Here is a 7,982-nt window from a genome sequence, read left to right on the forward strand (position 1 = left end):
TACACAATGGAGTACTATATGACAATGAGAAAGAATGAAATCTGGCCATTTGTAGCAAAGTGGATGGACCTTGAGGGTATCATGCTAAGTAAAATAAGTCAGGCAGAGAAAGACAGATACCATATGTTTGCACTCATAGATCTAACAGGAGAAACCTAACAGGGGGCCATAGGGAGGGGAAGGGGGAAAGAGAGTTGGGGAGAGGGATGGACACAAACCATGAGAGACTATTGAATACTGAAAACTAACTGAGGGCTGAAGGGGGAGGGGGTGGGAGGAAGGGGGTGATGGTCATGGTGGGGGGCACTTGTGGGGAAAAGCACTGGGTGTTATATGGAAACCAATTTGACAATAAACTATTTTTTTTAATTTTTTTAATGTTTTATTTATTTTTGATACAGAGAGAGAAAGAGCATGAGAGGGGGAGGGGTATAGAGAGAAGGAGACACAGAACTGAAAGCAGGCTCCAGGCTCTGAGCTAGCTGTCTGCACAGAGCCTGACGTGGGGCTCGAACCCACAAACATGAGATCTGACCTGAGCCGAAGCCAGATGCTCAATTAACTGAGCCACCCAGGCGCCCCGACAATAAACTATTTTAAAAAAAGAAATAAGTATTGGGCCACCTGGGTGTTTCAGTTGGTTGAGCGTTGGACTCCTGGTTTAAGTTCAGGTCATGATCCCAGAGTTATGGGATTGAGCCCCACATTGGGCTCTGTATTGAGCATGGAACCTGCTCAGGATTCTCTCTCTCTCTTTCTCTCTCTCTGTCTCTCTCCCTCTGCCCCTCCCCCTGCTTGCACACACACACACACACACACACTCTCTCTCTCTAAAATAAATGAATAAACACTAAAGAAAGAAACAAGAAGTATTATAGCATTAGAATCTATTAAGTGGAGGAAAATCTTGAAAAACTATGGATGTTCATATGAAAAGATAAAGAGGTGAGAGAACTGTTGATCCCAAACAAGACAGTGAATGAAAAACACTCCTAAGAAGGATACAAATTCCCATGGCTGAATTTGGCAGTGGGGGTAAGATGGGAGGAATAGATGAGAAGATTTGAAATAGGAGAAATACTCAAAGATATATTTTAAGAAAGCTAGGTTGAAATAGAAGGCTGGAATAACGTTACACAGGTGATTCTGTTGTGCAACCATATTTGAGAACCACTGTATTGATTTCTATAGTCTCTTCTAGATGGGATCCTCCTTGAATTTGAATTTTAGCAATGTGTTTTGTATTTTATCACATCCACTTCCTTTCTGTCCACAGTCACTTAGGGGTGAGGATGGAGAAGAGCTTTCATAAGGATTTTTGGAATTTAGTGATTTCAAAATAATACACAGCCTCATGGCCTCATAAAAACAAATGTGTGACTTCATAAAAAGACAGGTGATCTCAGGAATTTTTTTTTAAAACAAAGCTCTTTGAAGCATCTTTCCTATTTAAAAAAACATCATCTTAGGGGGAAAATGAAATTTTTTACTATTGTTGGGTTTTACTTGCTTTTAGTTTTTGTTTATGAGGTTTTAAAAACATAAAAATGAATACATTAATGGATGGATAATGGTCTCAAATCTTTACATGCTGATTAATCGGAAAAATCCCTCTCAGCCATTTTAAATGCTTTCCTCAAAGCCATCCCCCGCAAGTCTGCTTTCATGTTACAGACCTTGCATCCAAAGCCTCTGCCCTTGTGAGTGGGGGGAGGCTGCCCTGAAAATACCTTGGCTGGACTCCTCTGCACGGGGCTAAGTGGGCAGCCAAGTGCTGTCCCGTCTGGAGCACCTTGGAAGCACACGTTCCAAAGCCATGTTCAAGTGCCTTTGGATCGTCTTGTGTTGTAAATGTGGGGCTCTTTTTTAGTACTGAATTATTGAAAATGTCAACCAGATTCTAAAGCTGTGGTTAACCTGTTCTTCCTGATACTGGGTGAGTGTTTGGGAGTGATTTGTTTGTTATCGATCCTTTAAACTGAATTTCCAACCAACCAATTGAGAATTGTAAGATGCAATTAAAAAAAATTTGTTTGTTTCAAGGTTCTATTTAAATTCTGGTTGGTTAACCTATGGTGTAATATTAGTTTCAACAGTAGAATTCAGTGATTCATCACTCACATATAGCACCCAGGCTCTTCACAAGTACCCTCCTTAATCCCCAGTCACCCATTTAGCCATCCCCCCACCCACCTCCCCTCCAGCAACTCTCAATTGGTTCTCTATAGGTAAGAGTCTATTTTATGGTTTGCCTCTCTCTTTTTCCCCCCTATTTCATCTGTTTCATTTCTTAAATTCCACCTATGAGTGAAAGTTTATGGCATTTGTCTTTCTCTGGCTGACTTATTTTGCTTAGCTTGATACACCCTTAGCTCTAACCACCTCATTGCAAATGGCAAGATTTCATCCTTTTTTGTGGCTAAGCAATATTGCATTGTATATATACCACACCATCTTCTTTATCCATTAATCAGTCAATGAACATTTCGGCTTTTTTCATATTTGCCTATGAAAGGCAAAGCTGCTATTAAATCGGGGTGCATATGTCCCTTTGAATCAGTATTTTTATATCCTTTGGGTAAATACATAGTGCAATTCTGGATCATAGGGTAGTTTTATTTTCACCTTTTTGAGGAACACAAGGGAATTTTTAAGTACTTTTTCTAAAGGAAAATTTTTTTTGTAATGATTACATATGTATCAAGGTTTTGTTGTGTTTGATGACAACCCAAAATGCCATGGAGGGAGAAACTTCAGAAATTTGGGGGGATTTTTTTGTTAAAATGTGACTAGCAACTAATTCTTCATAGCAAACTCCCTGCAAAATAGCCTTCCTTTTGGACTGCTCCCCCTTTTAAAGGACTTTTTAGCCAAAGGTCAAGGGAAAGCTTTTTCTTACCATGGTCCAAATTAATTTAAATATTTTGCTTTTTTGTTTTGTTTTCATCACAGTTGCTTTATTTTCCTTTTTTTTTTTTTAAAGTATTTTTTAGTTTACATCTAAGTTAGTTAGCATGTAGTACAACAATGATTTCAGGAATAGATTCCTTAATGCCCCTCACCCATGTAGCCCACCCCTCCTCCCACAACGCCTCCAGCAACCTTTTTGTTCTCCCTATTTAAGAGTCTCCTAGGTTTTGTCCCCCTCCCTGTTTTTATATTATTTTTGTTTCTCTTATGTTCATCTGTTTTATATCTTAAAGTCCTCATGAGTGAAGTCATATGATATTTGTCTTTCTCTGACTAATTTTCCTTAGCATAATACCCTCTAGTTCCATCCATGTACTTGCAAATGGCAAGATTTCATTTTTTTTGATTGTCAAGTAATACTTGATGGTGTGTGTGTGTGTGTGTGTGTGTGTGTGTGTGTGTGTGTGTACACACACACACACACACACACCCCACATCTTCTTTATCCATTCATCCACCAAAGGACATCTGGGCTCTTTTCATACTTTGGCTATTGTTAATAGTGTTGCTATAAACATTGGGATGCATGTGCCCCTTCAAAACAGCATATCTGTATCCCTTGGATAAATACATAGTAGTGCAAGTGCTGGATCATAGGGTAGTTCGATTTTTAATTTTTTGAGGAAACTCCCTCCTGTTTTCCAGAGAAACTGCACCAGTTTGCATCCCCTCCATAAGTGTAAATAGATCCTCTTTCTCCACATCCCTGCCAACATCTGTTGTTGCCTGAGTTGGTAATGTTAGCCATTCTGACAGGTGTGGGGTAGTACCTCAGTGTGGTTTTGATTTGTATTTCCCTGATGATGAGTGATGTTGAGCATTTTTCCATGTGTCAGATGGCCATCTGGATGTCTTCTTTGGAGAAGTGTCTGTTCATGTCTTTTGCCTATTTCTTCACTGGATTATTTGTTTTGGCTTGTTGAGTTTGATAAGTTCTTTATCGATTTTGGATGCTAACCCTCTATCTGCTATGTTGTTTGAAAATACCTTCTCCTAGTTGGTCAGTTGCCTTTTAGTTTGACTGTTTCCTTTGCTGTGCAGAAGCTTTTTATTTAGATGAAGTCCCAATAGTTCATTTTCGCTTTTGTTTCCCTTGCCTCCGGAGATGTGTTGAGTAAGAAGTTGCTGCTACCAAGTCAAAGAGGTTTTGTCTGCTTTCTCCTTGAGGATTTTGATGATGTCTTGTCTTACATTTAGGTCTTCATTCATTTTGAGTTTATTTTTGTGTGTGGCGTGAGAAAATGGTCCAGGTTCATTTATCTGTGTGTCAATGTCCAGTTTTCAGCACCACTTGCTGAAGAGACTGTATTGATTCCATCAGATATTCTTTCCTGCTTTGTCACAGATTACTTGGCTATATGTTTGTGGGTCCTTTTCTGGGTTCTCTATTCTCTTTCATTGATCCCAGATTATATTAAAATGGGGCACCTGGGTGGCTCAGTTGGCTAAGCCTCTGACTTCAGCTCAGGTCATGATCTCGCGTTCATGGGTTTGAGCCCCACATCCGGCTCTGTGCTGACAGCTCAGAGCCTGAAACCTGCTTTGGATACTTTGTCTCCCTGTCTCTCTGCCCCTCCCCCTCTCATGCTTTGTCTCTCTCTGTCTCAAAAATAAATAAAGCATTAAAAAAAGATTATATTAAATTATAATCAGATACAATTCACATTGGTTTCCACTTTTGCAGATGAACTTTATCTCTTCCAAATCTCTAGAGGGTCTTCCCCTTATTCTCTCTCCCACTTTCCTCCTCTGTCTCATCTCCCCAAGGTAGAAAGAGCTAACAACAAAGAGTTCATCAAATTGAAATGTTGGCAACATAACTTGGTTTCTTTTCTCTTTCTTTATGTTACAGGCCGCCCAATATCAGGATGGCATCTTCCCCTTTCTCACTTGGGGGAATTGGGAGGAGAATGTTCTTTACTTTCTAATAACAAAGTAGCAAGCATGCACCAATTCTCTTGACCTTGTAGAAAGCCAAGACTAAAAAAAATTTTATCTTTCATTCTCCTTCTTTTTTTTTTTTTTGTTATAACTTATATAAAGTATCTCTTGGAAAAGGAATGCCCTGGGCCTTTCTCTTCCATTCTTAGTAATAGTGCACCATTCTGGGTTTCCAGGTGAGGAGAATACGGTCAAATGACAAATGACCATGAAAACCTTTTATTATTTCATAGTTTGTTCATACATAGTCCTAGTAGGCTCTGACACTTTTATTGTACTTTGAATAATACTTTTAAAAACAGAGCACCTTTAATAGATTTGGTGATATATTTTCTGCGTTGAAAGAGTTCATAAGAGATATATACGTTATGGGAATTGTATGGTTCTTCTGCCTGCGCACGAGGCCTGTAACATTCAGAATACATCTGGATGTAAGCTATAGGGACATAGAGAAACCTTGGCGAATATTAAGCTCTCCCCTCAATTGTTAGAGCCTTATAACTAGATCCTCACAGTTCACACACTGTAGCTTGGGATTTTGTCTCTATTTGTCCAGAGCTCCCAATTTCTTAATTCTTCCCTCTTTTTTGGCCCTCCTCTATTAATTTAACTGTTTGATTTTTGCTTCTACCTTCCACAAACTTTATGTCAGAAGCTTAGTTCAATGACAATGTATGTGTTTTATTGGTGTCAGGGTCAGTGGGAAAGACACCACTGTTTTTGAGCACATTTTCAACAATTTCTCAAAGAGAATGAGAACATGACCATTGTTAAGACTTACAAGTAAAGCCTTTAGAAAGGGGAAATGTGAGAATAAAATACAGTGATTAGACCACAAGTCACAGAGGGAACATGGTTTAAAGTTTAGCCTATCCACACATTACACATGCCACCATTGTTCCATGTGCCACTGGGGCAGTTAGACCAGGCACACACATCTCTGCTCTTACCTGCCTGTACTTATGGCACCTTCCTGCTCTTCCCTGCTTTATGTCATCCTTCCTGAACTTGACTATTCCATGCAATTAACTTGTAGTAAATGCTGTTTCTCTGCTGGTCTAGCCAAAGTCCTGCTCTGGCCCTCCTTATCCTTTCAAGTAATAAGACACAGTCATTCCTCTAAGTGGTCGCCGAAGAGCAGAACTTAAAACAAGGAGAGGAAAGCCACTTAGGCCTGATCCCTTATTTAGGAAAGGACTCAATTGGAGATTTTTGGCAATGTCTTCTATTGAAGTATTACGTGATACTAATAGGACTAAAAGACAAAGACATTCATTGTAGACCCTTATATTTTTTGTTCCCATCTTTGGAATAGCCTTCCATAGTGCACTTTGATATGTTTTCATAATTTGTGGTTGTGATGACTATCACACCTAGATTTTATTGTATTTGTATTAACAGCATTATTGTTAATTATAAACACTTAGAAGTATTATAAATTTCTTTTTAAATATTATCATTTTTTTTTAATACACTGAAGCTTCAAAAAAATAGAAGTAGCCCAATCTTCTCTTGGACTGTGAGAGGCTCTGTAATCCTATAACAATATATGATAGAGGCTAGGTGGAGTAGTCTACTATTGTTGCTCAGAGTTTGAAATCAGCATGGATATTTCTTATCAATGACATCTTGTCTAAGCCTCAAGGGAGCTGGCATCTCCTGCTTCATTTTTTATTTACTAATTCTGCTCACTAATGCATCATGTCTATGTGCTGCCAGATGAAGAAGTCTGCAGGGATGTAGGGAGAAAGCCCTAGGGATGACCTTTCTTCCACCTCTCTCCTACTTCACTCCTATACCATTTGGATCAGGTCTCTCAACAGAACTTAGGAAATTCCCACAATGAACTTCGAACTTTCTTTTCTATTTCTCTTTCCATACCTAACTGAAAGATTGCCTTATTATTCTAGTCAAAGACTTTTAGAAAATTCCAAAGACACTTTGAGCATTTGATCTGCATGTTTACATTGTGTGAAAAGGAATTTAAAAGTACATTTTTTAAATTGTGCTTAATTTTGAGAGTCAAAGGAGAAGAAACTACAAAAGAGTAATAAAGTAAATATCTTATTTGGCCATTCTGAATTAAACATTGCTAATATTCTGTCTCCTTGACTCTCACTCTTTTGTGTGTTTGTTAGTTAAGAAATAAAACCTACATTTTCAGTGTAATCCATATCAAAATAACATCCACATTCTTCACAGTATCATAAATTTTGTATGGAACCAGAACAATCATAAAATTTGTATGGAACCAGAAAAGAGCTCAAATAGCCAAAGCAATCCTGAAAAAGAAAACCAAAGACTTCAAGCTATATTACAAAGCCATAGTCATCGAGACATCGAGACATGGTACTGGCACAAAAAGACACTCAGATCAATGGAACATAATAGGGAGCCCAGAAAGGGACCTATAAACATATGGCCAATTAATCTTTGAGAAAACAGGAAAGAATATCTGATGGAATAAAAACAGTCTTTTCAGCAAATGGTGTTGAGAAAACTGGACAGCAACATGCAGAAGAATGGACCTGGACCACTTTCTTACACCATACAAAATAAACTCAAAATGGATGAAAGACCTAAATGTAAGACAGGAAGCCATCAAAATCCTAGAGGAGAAAACAGCCAACAACCTCTTTGACCTCAGCCACGGGAACTTCTAACTTGACATGTCTCCAGAGGCAAGGGAAACAAAAACAGAAATGAACTATTGGGACTTCATCAAAATTAAGGGCTTCTGCACAGTGAAGGAAACAATCAGCAAAACTAACATCAACTGATGAATGGGAGAAGATGTTTGCAAACAACATAACAGATAAAGTGTTAGTATCCAAAATTTCTAAAGAACTTATCAAACCCAACACCCAAAATATAAATAATCCAGTGAAGAAATGGGCAAAAGACATGAATAGACAATTTTCCAAAGAAGACATCCAGATGGCCAACTGACACAAGAAAAAATGCTCAACATCACTCATCATCAGGGAAATACAAATCAAAACCACAATGAGATACCACCTTACACCTATCATATGGCTAAAATTAAGAACTCAGGCAACCACACATGTTGG

The sequence above is a fragment of the Suricata suricatta genome, chromosome 3 (genome assembly GCF_006229205.1).
Source record: "Suricata suricatta isolate VVHF042 chromosome 3, meerkat_22Aug2017_6uvM2_HiC, whole genome shotgun sequence".
Classification (NCBI taxonomy): domain Eukaryota; kingdom Metazoa; phylum Chordata; class Mammalia; order Carnivora; family Herpestidae; genus Suricata; species Suricata suricatta.